The sequence below is a fragment of the Gorilla gorilla genome, chromosome 16 (genome assembly GCF_029281585.2).
Source record: "Gorilla gorilla gorilla isolate KB3781 chromosome 16, NHGRI_mGorGor1-v2.1_pri, whole genome shotgun sequence".
Lineage (NCBI taxonomy): Eukaryota > Metazoa > Chordata > Mammalia > Primates > Hominidae > Gorilla > Gorilla gorilla.
This window is the reverse complement of record NC_073240.2, coordinates 94,312,205-94,326,881: the sequence shown is the minus strand read 5'-3', so window position 1 is coordinate 94,326,881 and position 14,677 is coordinate 94,312,205.

Sequence of the window (14,677 nt, the reverse complement as noted above, 5' to 3'; positions counted from 1 at the left end):
GGTTTGGCTTGTCATACTCGACATTTTTTCTTGGAGAGTCATCTAATCTGTTGCAAGTATCAATACTCCACTCCCTGTTGCTGAGTTGCATTCCAGGGTATAGATGTAGCATAGTTTGTTTAACTATTCACCTGTCGAAGGACCTCTGAGCCAGTGAAGGACAGATTTTGGCTATTATGAATAAAGCTGCTGTAGACATCTGTGTACAGGTTTTTCTGTGAATATAGTTTTTCTTTCTCAGGGGGTAAATGCTCAGGAATGCAATTGTTGTGTGGTAGTTACTTGTTTAGTTTTTACAGAAACTGTCAAACTGTTTTCCAAAGTGACTGTACCTGGGGGTGGGCACAGTGGCTCACGCCTGTAATCCCAGCACTTTAGGAAGCTGAGGCAGGAGGATCACTTGAGGTCAGGAGTTTGAGACCAGCCTGGCCAACATGATGAAACCCTGTCTCTACTAAAAATACAAACATTAGATGGGCATGGTAGCAAGCGCCTGTAGTCTCAGCTACTCGGGAGGCTAAGGTACGAGAATCGCTTGAACCTGGGAGGCAGAGGTTGCAGTGAGCCAAGATAGTGCTACTGCACTCCAGCCTGGATGACAGAGTGAGACTCCATCTCAAAAATAAAAAAAAGAACCAACCACCAAAGTGACTGTACCTTTTCTCATTCCCAACAGCAATGTATGAGTGATGTGTTTTTTCCACATCCTTGCCAGAATTTGGTGTTGTTGCTATTTCTTATTTTAGCAACTCCTTTAGGTAAGTAGTGGTATCTTGTGATTTTGATTTGCATTTCCCTTATGACTGCTGGTGCTGCGTATCTTCTTAGGGGAGCGGTGCTGTGCATGGGAATGGTATGGCACATGGGAGCGTCAGAAGGGTCAAGTGAAGGTGGTTTGAGCCCCTGACAATGGCCACGGAAGGCCTGAGCCAGGCTATGACAGTGAAGGGCCAGAGAGTGGGGGTGTGGGGTTCCAGAGATGCTTTAGGAAGTTGCCAAATGTGGTGACTAAGGAGACAGGAAGAAGCATTGCTGAGGAAGAGGGAGGCATCCAAAGTAACTTCCCAGCTCTAACTCAGAGAAAGAAGTCTAGAAATGTTGATTTTTACCTGTGAGACATCCATGTAGCCCACAGGCATCTGGACACAAGCGTTCAAAACAGCGATTGCATCTGGGCTGAATGTATGGATTTGGAAGCTCAGAAGTTTCCCTCACATAAGGTACAGGGAGAAGTCTGATTGTTTAAACTTCTAGTCTATTGGTTCTCCCATGTAGGCCACGGACCGGGGAGTCTAGAGACCATCCCCCCCACCCTCCAGCTCCCACACGCACACCAAACATTTTCCATAGCACATGAAACACCTCGCACACCTAAGCGCGCTTTTTCAGTTGTATGTATGTAAATTGTTATGACTTCACAAATCTATTTTCTAAATTTTTAATTTTAGGTTTTCTTTTTTTTACGACTACTTTTCAATCAGATCATAAAAGTGCTAAAACCAGTGTGAAAGCGTGCAAAATGCTGACTCCTTTAGAAGTGGCCGTGACTTCCTGCTAGTTGGTCTTCCCAGGGACAGGGGGTCTGGCGGCTCTGAAGTGCCGGCTCCCGGATCCCTCAGTATTATTTTACAGAAACCACCTCCCGCCCGCTGTCCTTCGGGAAGAGTCCCTGCCCTTCCAGCCCAGCCCGCCCCACGCCCCGGGCGTCCCCACCAGTTCCTCCTCCAGCGACAGGTGGCTGCAAGCCTTGCCTTTGAGCTCGAGAATCCCTCTCCCCAGCCCACCGCCTCGCAGCAACTCACAGGCCAGAGGGTCGACCCCTCTGGGCTATGACTGGAGCCCTCCGGGGTGAAGGCACTGCTGGGCCCCCGACCCCCAACCCCGGGTCCGCCGTGCGCTCTGCGGGGGAGCTGCCGGGCGCCCCTTGTCCAGTGCTTGCAGCTCAGCTGCGGAGTTTTGTTGGCAACCGTTAAGAAGATTCGTAGGTTACATTTCCCAAGCCCTTCCCCTCTCCAAGAGCACAACACCCGCATCCCCAGCATCATGAAAACAAGCGCGGCCACCGCGATGTGCGACACGTGGGGCCTGGAATCTCAGTGCAGACCGCGCTGCAAACGCTCAGCCGCGCCTTTGAATAAGTTAGACGGCCTGCGGGGGCGGCCGACCAGATAACACAAGGAATGCGGATGCCACCCTTGCCTCTGGTAGGTATTTCACGAGGTTGCTGCTTAAATATAATTCCAAACAAATTGAGGTTGTCCTTTGGAGGCGGGGAGGGAGGACGGGAGGGAGGAAAAAGAGAAAGCTGACTTGGCCTCTTCTATTACCCGAATTGCAATCGCTGATCCTTTGTGACGTAAAAGTCATAGGTCAAATCCAAGATCTTACTGCAAATCGGCAGGGATTTTTCTCCCAGGAATATGAGACTGGCCTCTTATCTCCTGATAATACCTCTAGAGTCTCCAGCCCTGAGACTTAGCGAGAATGATGACACAGGGAAGAGACAACGGGGAGCCATCACCCGCCATCGCTCTGCATCCACTTAATTGATTGTGTATGTTTTTCAGTTCAGGGTTCCCAGAGCTCCCTACCATGCATTTTTTTTTTAACCCCAGCGAACACAGTGAAACTTCTTTTTACTTGTATTTATCTTTTTGCTTTATTTTTGAGTTCCCTAAATTAAAAACCCAATGTCTAGACTCTTGATTATTTAACTTTGGCGGCATACATTGGCCCCTTGAATAATTTCCCTGGAGACCCACTGATTTTTAAAATGAATATAATCGGAGGAAGCCAGGAAGGAGTGAGGAAGAGGGGGTGAACTGGTAGTTGAGGGGGTATTTTTTTTCTTTTTGAACTTATATTTTAGAATCAGAAGTTACATGTGCAGGTTCGTTACAGAGATATTTTGTGTGATGCTGAGGTTTGGGGTATGAATGATCCCATCACCCAGGTTCCTATAGTACCCAATAGGTAGTTTTTCAACCCTTGCCTCCCTCCGTCCCTTCCCTATCTAGTAGTCTACAGTGTCTTTTGGTCCCAACTTTCTGTCATTGTGTACCCAATATTTAGCTCCCATTTATAACTGAGAACATGTGGTATTTGGTTTTCTGTTCCTGTGTTAGTTTGCTTAGGATAATGGCCTCCAGCTGCATCCATGTTGCTGCAAGGGACATGATTTTGTTTTTCGGTTTTTGGTGTTTTTTGAGACGGAGTCTCACTCTGTCGCCCAGGCTGGAGTGCAATGGCTCAATCTCAGCTCACGGCAACCTCTGCCTCCCTGGTTCAAGCGACTCTCCTGCCTCCGCCTCCCGAGGAGCTGGGATTACAGGCGCCTGCCACCACACCCAGCTAATTTTGTATTTTTAGTAGAGACGGAGTTTCACCATGTTGGTCAGGCTGGTCTTGAACTCCTGACCTCAGGTGATCTGCCCACCTCGGCCTCCCAAAGTGCTGGGATTACAGGCACAAGCCACCGCATCTGGCCCATGATTTTGTTTTTTTATGACTACAGTATTCCATGGTGTATATGTACCACATTTTCTTTATCTAATCCACCATTGATGGGCACCTATGTTGATTCCATGCTTTTGCGATTGTGAGGAGCACTACAGTGAACATACAGGTGCATGCGTTCATTTGGTAGAACGATTTATTTACCTGTGGATCTATACCCCATAATGGGATTGCTGGGTTGAATGGCAGCTCAACTCAGTTCTTTGAGAAATCTCCAAACTGCTCTCCACAAAGGCTACACTCATTTACACTCCCACCAACAGTGTATAAATGTCCCGTTCTCTCCACAGCCTTGCCAACATCTGTTATTTTTTGGCTTTTTAGCAAAAGCCAATCAGACTGGCATAAGATGGTATCTCATTGTGGTTTTGATTTGCATTTCTCTGAAGATTAGAGATGAGCATTTTTTCATATGTTTGTTGGCTACCTGGATGTCTTCTTTTGAGAAGTGTCTGTTCATGTCCTTTGCCTACTTTTTAATGGGGTTATTTGTTTTTTGCTTTTTAATTTGTTTACATCCTTACTTTTCCTCTTCAGCTTTCCCTCCAAACCTGCTCAGGCCCCTGGATCACAGGACCCTCCCCTGCACCAAGGCAGCTTCTCCTGTGGGCTGAATGGTGCCTCCTGTCCACAGTCCAGCCAGCCCCACCCGAGGGGACACCCACCTGAATCTGGCAGCACTGCCTCCTCGTTAGGGCAGTGCCACAGGAGTCCTCGTTCCTCCACAGCTCAGCTAAGGAAAGGGCCTTTCCAGCATTTGAAGTGAGTTCAGGCTTCACATCCTTTGAGGGCTTTATTCTTTGGGGCACACTGCAACAGTCAATTTTCCATTAAAACAGGACATCACAGTTACATGAAAAGCAGTAGATCTAATGATCGGATGATTTCACAGATAACACGGAAAAAACTGGAAAGACAAATATGCATTTGGAAGCTTTTTACTTTACCAGGAAAGGATATTTTTAGCTGGACACAGTGGCTCACGCCTGAAATCCCAGCACTTTGGGAGGCTGCAATGGGAAGATCACTTGAAATCAGGAGTTTGAGACCAGCCTGGCCAACGTGGTGAAACCCTGTCTCTTCTAAACATACAAAAAAATTAGCTAGGCGTGGTGGTGGGTGCCTGTAATCCCAGCTACTTGGGAGGCTGAGGAAGAAGAATCGCTTGTATCTGGGAGGCAGAGGTTGAGGTGAGCCAAGATTGTGCCACCGCATTCCAGCCTGGGTGACACAGTGTGAGACTCTTTCTCCAAAAAAAAAAAAAAAGGATATTTTTACAACAACAACTTTCTACTATCACCATCATTTCTTTCTTTCTTTCTTTTTTCTTTTTTGAGACGGAGTCTCGCTCTGTCGCCCAGGCTGGAGTGCAGTGGCACGATCTCCGCTCACTGCAAGCTCTGCCTCCTGGGTTCATGCCATTCTCCTGCCTCAGCCTCCCGAGTAGCTGGGACTACAGGCGCCCACCACCACGCCCAGATAATTTTTTGTATTTTTAGTAGAGATGGGGTTTCACCTGTTAGCCAGGATGCTCTGGATCTCCTGACCTCGTGATCCGCCCGCCTCAGCCTCCCAAAGTGCTGGGATTACAGGTGTGAGCCACCGTGCCCGGCCTCATCATTTCTTTTCAGAAAGAATACTTGAACTCATGCACACAGTCATGCTTGCTCGTGACTATGCATGCTTGTGTACGTATGCACACACACAAAAAAACCCTCAGAGTAAACTGTAAAGAACAGCCCTTTCATTGACAATGTAGAGCTTCCTGGAAAGCCGATCACTGTTTAAGAGCACTGGATTGGGGGTATCAGTCCCCTCCCATAGCCGTATACGGGGACCTAGCTTGCATCCGCATCTTCTCTCACCAAAGATGCGTGTGTCTCAGACCCCAGTCTCCTGCTGTAAACTTCTCCAGTAAATGTACATAAGAAGGAATCAACTCCTCTGCAAGTCACACCTTCCTGAAAAACAAGAGCAGAAAAATTAAAAACTAACAACAAAAATATTGTTTTTGCTATTTGACCATTGTTAACCACCTCCTAAATATGGATTTCCATACTCAGTCTAAGTCCGAAGCTGTTGATTCTATCTTGGAGATGATAGAGGTTTGGCCCAAAGCTTGGCTGGCCCTGTGATGTGGCCTGCTCCAGTGTTAACTGTAGAAGGAAATGCTTTTGCTTATATCTTATGATGAGGCCTAAATCACTCCAGATGTCCTTCAAAGACCCAGGAAGGCATCTCCCCAACTAGTCTACAATGCTTTGGGTGCTCAATAAATACCCATGTAATTGGTTGGCTTTAGTCAGCTCTGAGCAGTTCTGCAGAATGGAGAAATCAATGCTTTCATTCTGATAAAGGTGCTGATGCCTAAGTTGTATGCCAAGCAGAAGATTCCCATTGATATTCAGAAGCAATCTGTAAGGGTTTGGAAGCCTTTGAGAGTGGTGCACCAGTGACTGGGATTGTATAAAGCCTGGCCTCTTAGTCACTGTTGACTTCTCTTCACACAGGTTCCTCACTCCCCAGCAGCCAATTTGTATTCTAATGGTGAGGAAGGAGAGGGCCTCTTGGGAGCTTAGAGTGCATGGCAAGAATCAATTTCCCTCATTCTTGCAAATGTTCTCCCACCTGAATATGAGTCTCTGAGGATGGAAGAGGAAACCCATAACCAAGAATAACGCGCAAAGACGATGCGCTTATTTTAAAAAAAGAGTCAAGGAGAGGAACAAAAGAATTAAATACAGTAAGTAGAAGAAAAATGTTCAACACCATTGGTAATTTTTCAAAACATGAATTGATACAACAAGATGACATTTTTAGTGCATCCGATTGGCAAAATAAAAAATGATAATAGTCCTTCTCCGAGGGCCTGGGGAACCTGGCACTCTCATGCCCCATCAGAGGACATAAAAACAATAGCAGTTTCCCTAGAAGTCAGTTTTGCTTTATATATCAAATCTTAGAAGTAGACTATCCTTTAAATCAATTATTTCACATGTATAAATGTATTCTAGGAAATAATGAAGAATGTGCAAAGACGTCTCTATATAAGGATATTCACTAAATATTCAACAGTAGGAAGTTGTTTACATTGGTTATGGTATCTAAGTAATGGAATACTGTGAGCATATAGTAATTGTGTATTCGTTGAAGTGGAAAGAAGTTCAAAATACAGAGTTAAATTTTGAAAGGGTTACAAGCAGTAAAGTTACATATATTTTTTAAATTAACTCCGTTCATTCAAAAAGTATTCCTAAGCAAACAGGATACATCAGAGATCAAGATAGGCAGTTCCCTGCTTTTATAAAGATTGCATTTATTGGGGCGATGGGGTCTGGGAACTGGGTAACAACAAATAAGTATATTAGTGAGGAAACTATAAAATTGTGTTAATGGCTGTGTAGAGAATTAAAGTAGGCTGACAGGATAGAGGTCACTCTAAGATTTTATACTGAAGTGTGGATTACTAAAAGCACAAAGTGTCGAGATTTCTCCAGGAAGGGAAAATAGTCGTCCAAGGTCCTGAGGCAGGAGCAAGATTTAAATGACATGTTTATATACAGCTGGACCACGTGGCTAAAGCAAAGTGGAAGAGGGGAAGAGTGGCAGATGCAGTCAGGGAGGGGAGGTCACGTTGCATAGGGCTTGGTAAACCAGGGTAAGGAGCTGAGGTTTTATTCTGCATTGCTGTAGAAAGACACTACAGCTCTCAAACAGGAGACATATCTCATTAATGTTTCTAAATTTCACTCTTGCTCTTGTGTGAAAGGATTGATTTGAGAGCATAAGAATGAAGGCAGAGGGACCAGTCAGTCATCAGTCCAGAGAAGGCTCAAAGGTCACCTGGACCAGGGAAGGAGGTACAGGAGAGAAACAGATGCAGTCAGGATTTAATTTGGAGTTAGTACCAGCTGTTTTTGCTAATGGATTGAGGGCTCCTCAAATTCCCTCCTCTTTCCTCCTTTTGCCTTCAAATTCCAGTTCTTCCCTACAAAGATCCATCTATAGTTCCTGCCTTTGGGTTCTCTGAGATGACCTGGAGCTCAAATTAAATCTCCCTTTTCTCAAGCTAACTCAAGCTGGTTTTCATTTCTTGCAACCATGACTAAGGTATCAAGCACCTGTTGTGTTACAATCCTTCCAATTGCTATTTAATGAAGGCACAGCAGTTGAAGCAAGCCATGGTCAGAGAGATGAGGCAGCTTGTCCAGTTTAAAATGGCAGAGCAAGGATTCGAACCCACGTCTTCAGGGTCCAGAGCCAGCACTTCCTCTTCTATGCCATGCTAGATCAATGAGATGCACCCAGCTTCTAGTTGTCTACCAAATATTGCTAGTTGTCCACAAAATCTAAGCTCCCTTCTTTCATAACAGTAAAACAATGGCTGCCCAAGTGCATTAATTTCCCAGCCTCCCTTTCAGCTAGATGGGCACATATGACTTAACAGGAGAGGAAGTAAGGATGCAAGAAGAGCCCTGTTTCCTCCACACCCTTTACCTTTCCTACAGGCTACAGCCCAGGCTTGGCAGTAACACAGCTTAAATTATGCAGATCACAATAACTGTGGATTATTGTGGAACAATGACTAATAAGGAACATGAATCCCTGAATGACCACATGGAGCTGAATCTCCCACCAGTCTCAAAAGCTCACCCTGGACTGTTGCAATTGAAATTACTGGACTGTTATATGAGAAATACATAAACTTTAGTCAGGTTATTATTGGGTCTCTTTGTTGTAGCAGTCCAGCTTTACCCTAACTGATATATAACCTTAACATGATCTGCATATTTAAAAATACTAGTGGCCACTTTTGTTAAAAAATAATTGAGCCGGCCGGGCGCGGTGGCTCACGCCTGTAATCCCAGCACTTTGGGAGGCCGAGGCGGGCGGATCACGAGGTCAGGAGATCGAGACCAAGGTGAAACCCCGTCTCTACTAAAAATACAAAAAGTTAGCCGGGTGTAGTGGCGGGCGCCTGTAGTCCCAGCTATTCGGGAGGCTGAGGCAGGAGAATGGCGTGAACCCGGGAGGCGGAGCTTGCAGTGAGCCGAGATCGCGCCACTGCAGTCCAGCCTGGGTGACAGAGCGAGACTCCGTCTCAAAAAAAAAAAAAATAAATAAATAAAAAAAAATAATTGAGCCTCTCAAGCAAATCCTCCAGACATTGGGTAGATCCTTGAGTATCCCCATTCCCACATTCATGGCTGAATTTGTCTAATCTGTAGAATAGACTCAGTGCCTGGGTACTCTCTTAGGAGAACCTTTAAAACCTATTGTTGGTTGGAAACTCAACAACAAGACCTCCATGCATGAGTTATGAGAATTTATTTATATCAGCCAGTGATATCTCTTCCAAAGGGTTTGAACTTTGGTGACCACCCTAAGATCCCCGGCAGCAGGTATGACATAGTCACTTCCTGGAATCTCATCTGAGTGCTTTAGGAAATCCGCTGTCTCCCTGAGCTTCCCGGTGATTCACAAGGTGGGCAGAGCCCACCAGAAGAACAATGCACCGGCAGAGCTTGTCTATGGACAGTGGGTGCATTGACTGGAGGTGACAGTACCACATTCATACTCCACTAGCTTTGGCAGTGCTGCAGAAAGTGGGGTAAAAGCTTGCTCCCCAAAGTGTTTCTCCATCAAGCCTAGCAGGAGAGGTGAGGAGACAGTAAGGAAAATGAGCCACATGCCTAGTGGAAAATGCACTGGTTTTGGATTCAGGTGGACATGGATTCTAATCCTGACCCTACCACTTGTTCATCCATTCACTTAGCTTTTGGAACCTCAGTTTCCTAGAAAATGGGAATACTCCTACCCACCTCATACAGTGGTCATGAGGACTGAGACAGAGTCTACGATATATATAGAAAGAGTTGGCAGGGAAGGAGCGCAGTCAATAATAGCAAAACAAATTCCAAACTGATCCAGCCTTGATATAAAGAAGTTGGCAAGCCTTGCCCTCCCTGCCAAGCCACCATGAAGGGAGCACGTGTGCCAGCTGGCCCCAAGGTCTCTCAGTTGTCAAGGACAGGCTTCTGTGGGTGCTGTTATGGGGCTGGGAGATGTGCTTGCTGACCACATCCCAGCTGTTCTCCTGCCACTGTGGTTACCCAAACCCTGCAACTATGTTCATGTATAAACCAGTCAGCAAATCACACAGTCAAAGCCTCACGGAAAAGTCCGCTTTCTGGTCACCCTTTTCTCTTGTCCAAATTCATGAAACAACCATGAAAAATGTGTTTGCTTTCTATTCCTGTGGCTGATAGTTTACTGAATAACAACAACAACAAAATCTTTTTTTTTTTTTTTGCCTTGATTATGGTCCTTACCACGACATAGCAAATGACTGGCCTGTGGGAGAAAAGGCTAAAGAGAAACGTAATGAATTAACTAAGTTTTCTTTTCTTTTCATGGGCCCAAGCACTGGGTTTTTGGCTGAAATGCATGTACATACTATCAAATATGGGAAATCAGGTGACTGACTGGGTATAATTTTGGGGCTCCCTCTCATGCTGAAGCCATGATGGTGGGTCCCATCCCATGGTTGGTCTGATCATCATCCACCCCAAACCCTTTTAAGCTTTTCCTTGTGATGTTACCATTGCCACTTACCACCTCTACCACTTTGATACTCTTCCATTTCCCACTTCTGAAAAGCATTTTTTTTTTTGAGACGTTGTCTCGCTCTGTCGCCCAGGCTAGAGTGCAGCGGTGTGATCTTGGCTCACTGTAACCTCCACCTCCTGAGTTCAAGCGATTCTCCTGCCTCAGCCTCCTGAGTAGCTGGGACCACAGGCACTTGCCACCACGCCCGATTAATTGTTTGTATTTTTAATAGAGATGGGGTTTCACCGTGTTAGCCAGGATGGTCTCGATCTCCTCACCTCATGATCCACCTGCCTCAGCCTCCCAAAGTGCCGGGATTACAGGCGTGAGCCACTGCGCCCAGCTTCTGCAAAGCATTTGAGACTTCCAGCAGCCCTGTACTTCCCCTGTCCTCTTGGCACCCTCTCATGCTCTCAATAACAGTGTATCAAGATTAGTAGAATCTGGCCAGGCACAGTGGCTCATGCCTATAATCCCAGCACTTTGGGAGGCCGAGGTGAGTGGATCATCTGAGGTCAGAAGTTTGAGACCAGCCTGGCCAACATGGAGAAACCCCATCTCTACTAAAAATACAAAAATTAGCCAGGTGTGGTGGCACACGCCTGTAATCCCAGCTACTTGGGAGGCTGAGGCAGGAGAATCGCTTGAACCCGGGAGGCAGAGGTTGCAGTGAGCCGAGATTAATAGAATTGGAAGATTAGTAGAATTTTCCAAGCTTGGGGTCTTATGCCTGTAATCCAGCACTTTGGGAGGCCAAGATGGATGGATTGCTTGAGCTCAGGAGTTTGAGACCAGCCTGGGCAACACTGCAAAACCCTATCTCTACAAAGATTAGCCAGGCATAGTGGCACACACCTGTAGTCTCAGCTACTCAGGAGGCTGAGGTGGGAGGATCACCTGAGCCTAGGAGGTCAAGGCTACAGTAAGCCGTGATCACACCACTGCATTCTGGCCTAGGTGACAGAGAAAGACCCCATCTCAAAAAAAAAAAAAAAAAGATGAGTAGAATCTTCTAGCTACTCTTCTGCCTTCTGTATCTCTAAATCATTTTCCATTAGACCTCCCTAAAGTGCAGCTCCACTTACATTATTCCTCTGCTCCATAACCTTCAATGGCTCCCTATTGCTCACTCTGCAGCCAAGGTGCTCCCTAAGATGGTCCTATGTTATCAATTTGTTTAATACAGTTGCTGCCTCGCCATCCACTTTTAGGCCCAATGTAAATTGTTGGAAACTCAGTTGTACCCCGTCACCTTTGGGTGAGTTAAAACTTCCCCTCCCTATGTGGTTGTGTGCGACATGGCCTTATTGCTCCTCATCTCACTGACACAGAACCCAGCTCCCCCCATAGCTGCTGATCAGGATAAAACCTATTGATCAATACCAGAGTCATGTAAATAAGATCTCCCCTCAGAGCATGTTTTCTTTTTTCTTTTTTTTTTTTTCTTTGAGATGGAGTTTCGCTCTTGTTGCCCAGGCTGGAGTGCAGTGGCTCAATCTCGGCTCACTGCAAACTCTGCCCTCTGGGTTCAAGCAATTCTCCTGCCTCTGCCTCCCAAGTAGCTGGGACTACAGGCACGCACCACCACGCCCAGCTAATTTTTGTATTTTTAGTAGAGAGGGTTTCACCATGTTGGTCAGAATGGTCTTGATCTCCTGACCTCATGATCCACTCACCTCAGCCTCCCAAAGTGCTGGGATTACAGGCATGAGCCACCATGCCCGGCCACGTTTTCTTTAAACTCACCAATCCACAACCCCATAGGGAAAGCCTAGGGAATAACACCCATGGACCTAAATAAAGGCCTGGTCTCACAGATCCTCTCTCTTTCCTCCTGCCCCTCACCAGCTAGTTGAGCTCCCTGTCACCTCCAGACTTCCCCTGGGCCTCCCATGGGCACCCCTAACCTCTCCAGGAGCTGTAAGAATTTTCTTCTGCTTCATGCATGTGGGTGTCACCTCCTCATTGTGTCTCACCTGAATGATACACCTGCACCCAACTTTCCCCTGCCAGGGCTTTCCTAGAGTGGCTATCTTGGCTTTTGGCCACTCTAAATAGACCAAATTAGAAAGAAACCATTACAACAAAAATCACATGCCGGGACCGGGGGCTCACGCCTGTAATCCCAGCACTTTGGGAGGCTGAGACGGGCAGATCAAGAGGTCAGGAGATCGAGACCATCCTGGCCAACATGGTGAAACCCAGTCTCTACTAAAATTACAAAAATTAGCTGGGCGTGGCACACGCATAGTAATCCCACTACTCGGGAGGCTGAGGCAGGAGAATCGTTTGAACCCGGGAGGCGGAGGTTGCAGTAAGCCGAGATCTCGCCACTGCACTTCAGCCTGGCAACAGAGCGAGACTCCGTCTCAGAAAAAAAAAAATCACAGCAACTGGCACTGTGAGCAGGGTGTGTGGCCATGACCACAAAGGGCAGGACAGAATGCCTTTTGCCTGCTCCTGCTCACTAGCCATGTGGCTGACCCCATCTGAGGAGGCCCCAAGGCTCACTAGTGTGGGTCCCCACTGCTGTATGCTGCAGCCTGTGGTCTTTGTTGAGTGTTGCCAAGACTCCCCTCCCTAAGTTGGGTGCGTCCTAGAAATTCCAAGTGGTTCTTGGGATGCCGCCCTCTGCCAACGGACCCCATGCTCAATTGCCAGCCTTAATAGGACACTCCCCTGAGTGGGAAGTTCTGGTGAGGGTTCTATTGACTATCTTCAGAAGGCCTGATGGCTTGTTACTGAGAAGCAGAAGGGGGTCACCTCTGCCCTGGAGCTGTCAGGTGGACATTGGGCCAGCACAAAGGCCTAGGAGGGTGCAAAAGGGAGGCCCACACTCTGACTACCCACTGAGATGGGGAGGCAGTATGTAGGGAGGTCACTAGGCTTCCCAGACTGACAACAAAGTGTCCCCTTCATGTAGGTGATGGCAGTCACTGGCAGCAGTTCTGCCGGTGTCTGCAAGCCCTATATTGCTTCGTTCCCTTGCTTCTGTCACTTCTTATTGCCCCCTGACCCTAATAAGGTCAACCGGGACACCCTAAGAGGGAGGTGGCTGCCTACAAATGATCCTGATGAGAAACACAAATGGAGGCCACTGCTCACCACGAGGGCCAGTTAGGACCAGCAGGAGCGCATCAGGTCAACATCTAAAAACAAAGGAAAAAAAATTTTTTTTTTTTAGCTGCCTAAAAATATAAGCCATTCTAAAGATTTTGCTTAATGAAAAAAAGAAAAGGAAAGTGACTGCTGTGGTTTGAATGTGTCCCCCAAAGTTCATGTGTTGGAAACTCAATCCCCAATGCAACAGTGCTGGGAGGTGGGACCTTAAAGACATGATTGAGCCTTGTGGGCTCTGCCCTCATAAATGAATTAATGCCATTGTCGTGGGAATGGACTTGTTATTGTGGAGGTGGGTTCCCTACAAAAGGAGTTCAGCCTCCTTCCCCACACTCACACACCCTCTCACCATGTGATGCCTTCTGCCATATTATGACACAGCAAGAAGGCCCTGACCAGATGCAGGCCCTCAGTCTTGGACTGCCCAGCCTCCAGAACTATAAGAAATAAATCTCTGTTCTTTGTAAACTAACCAGTCTCAGATCTTCTGTTATAGCAGCACAAAACAGACGAAGGCAGAAACTGATCATCATGCAGGAAGGGGGCATCCCAGAGAGAGGCCACTGCCTAGAAGCACCAGCCCCTTACTCCCTGCCCTCTGCATCCTCTCATCAACTAGAGGCAGAAACAAAGACTCTCAGCTTCTGGCGGCCTGAGCCTAGAACAAAACAAAACAAAACAAAAGGCAGGGGGGTGGGAATGCTGCCACTTAAAAAAAAATGTATGTACCAAGTCAATGCTAGGTCTAGCAAACATAATGAAAGCTCTAGACCATTTATTGATTTAAAAACAAACTCCCCTAGATACAACGGAGAAGGGAGTTAAAAGTAATTAAATAAACTATATATACACATATATAATATTTTAATATGAACATATAATAAATAGATTCTATAGTATATGTATAACATATAACTACGTTAAAACAAGTTACTATGAGGCCGGGCATGGTGGCTCATGCCTGTAATCCCAGCATTTTGGGAGGCTGAGGCGGGTGGATCACCTGAGGTCGGGAGTTCAAGACCAGCCTGATCAACATGGAGAAACACTGACTCTACTAAAAATACAAAAGTAGCCAGGCATGGTGGCACATGCCTGTAATCCCAGCTACTCAGGAGGCTGAGGCAGGAGAATCACTTGAACCCCGGAGGCAGAGGTTGCGGTGAGCCAAGATTGTGCCACTGCACTCCAGCATGGGCAACAAGAGGGAAACTCCATCTCAAAAAAAAAAAAAAAAGGGGGGGCCGGGCGAGGTGGCTCACGCCTATAATCCCAGCACTTTGGGAGGCCGAGGCAGGCAGATCATGAGGTCAGGAGATCAAGACCATCCTGGCTAACACGTTGAAACCCCGTCTCTACTAAAATTACAAAAACTAGCCGGGCGTGGTGGTGGGCGCCTGTAGTCCCAGCTACTTGGGAGGCTGAGGCAGGA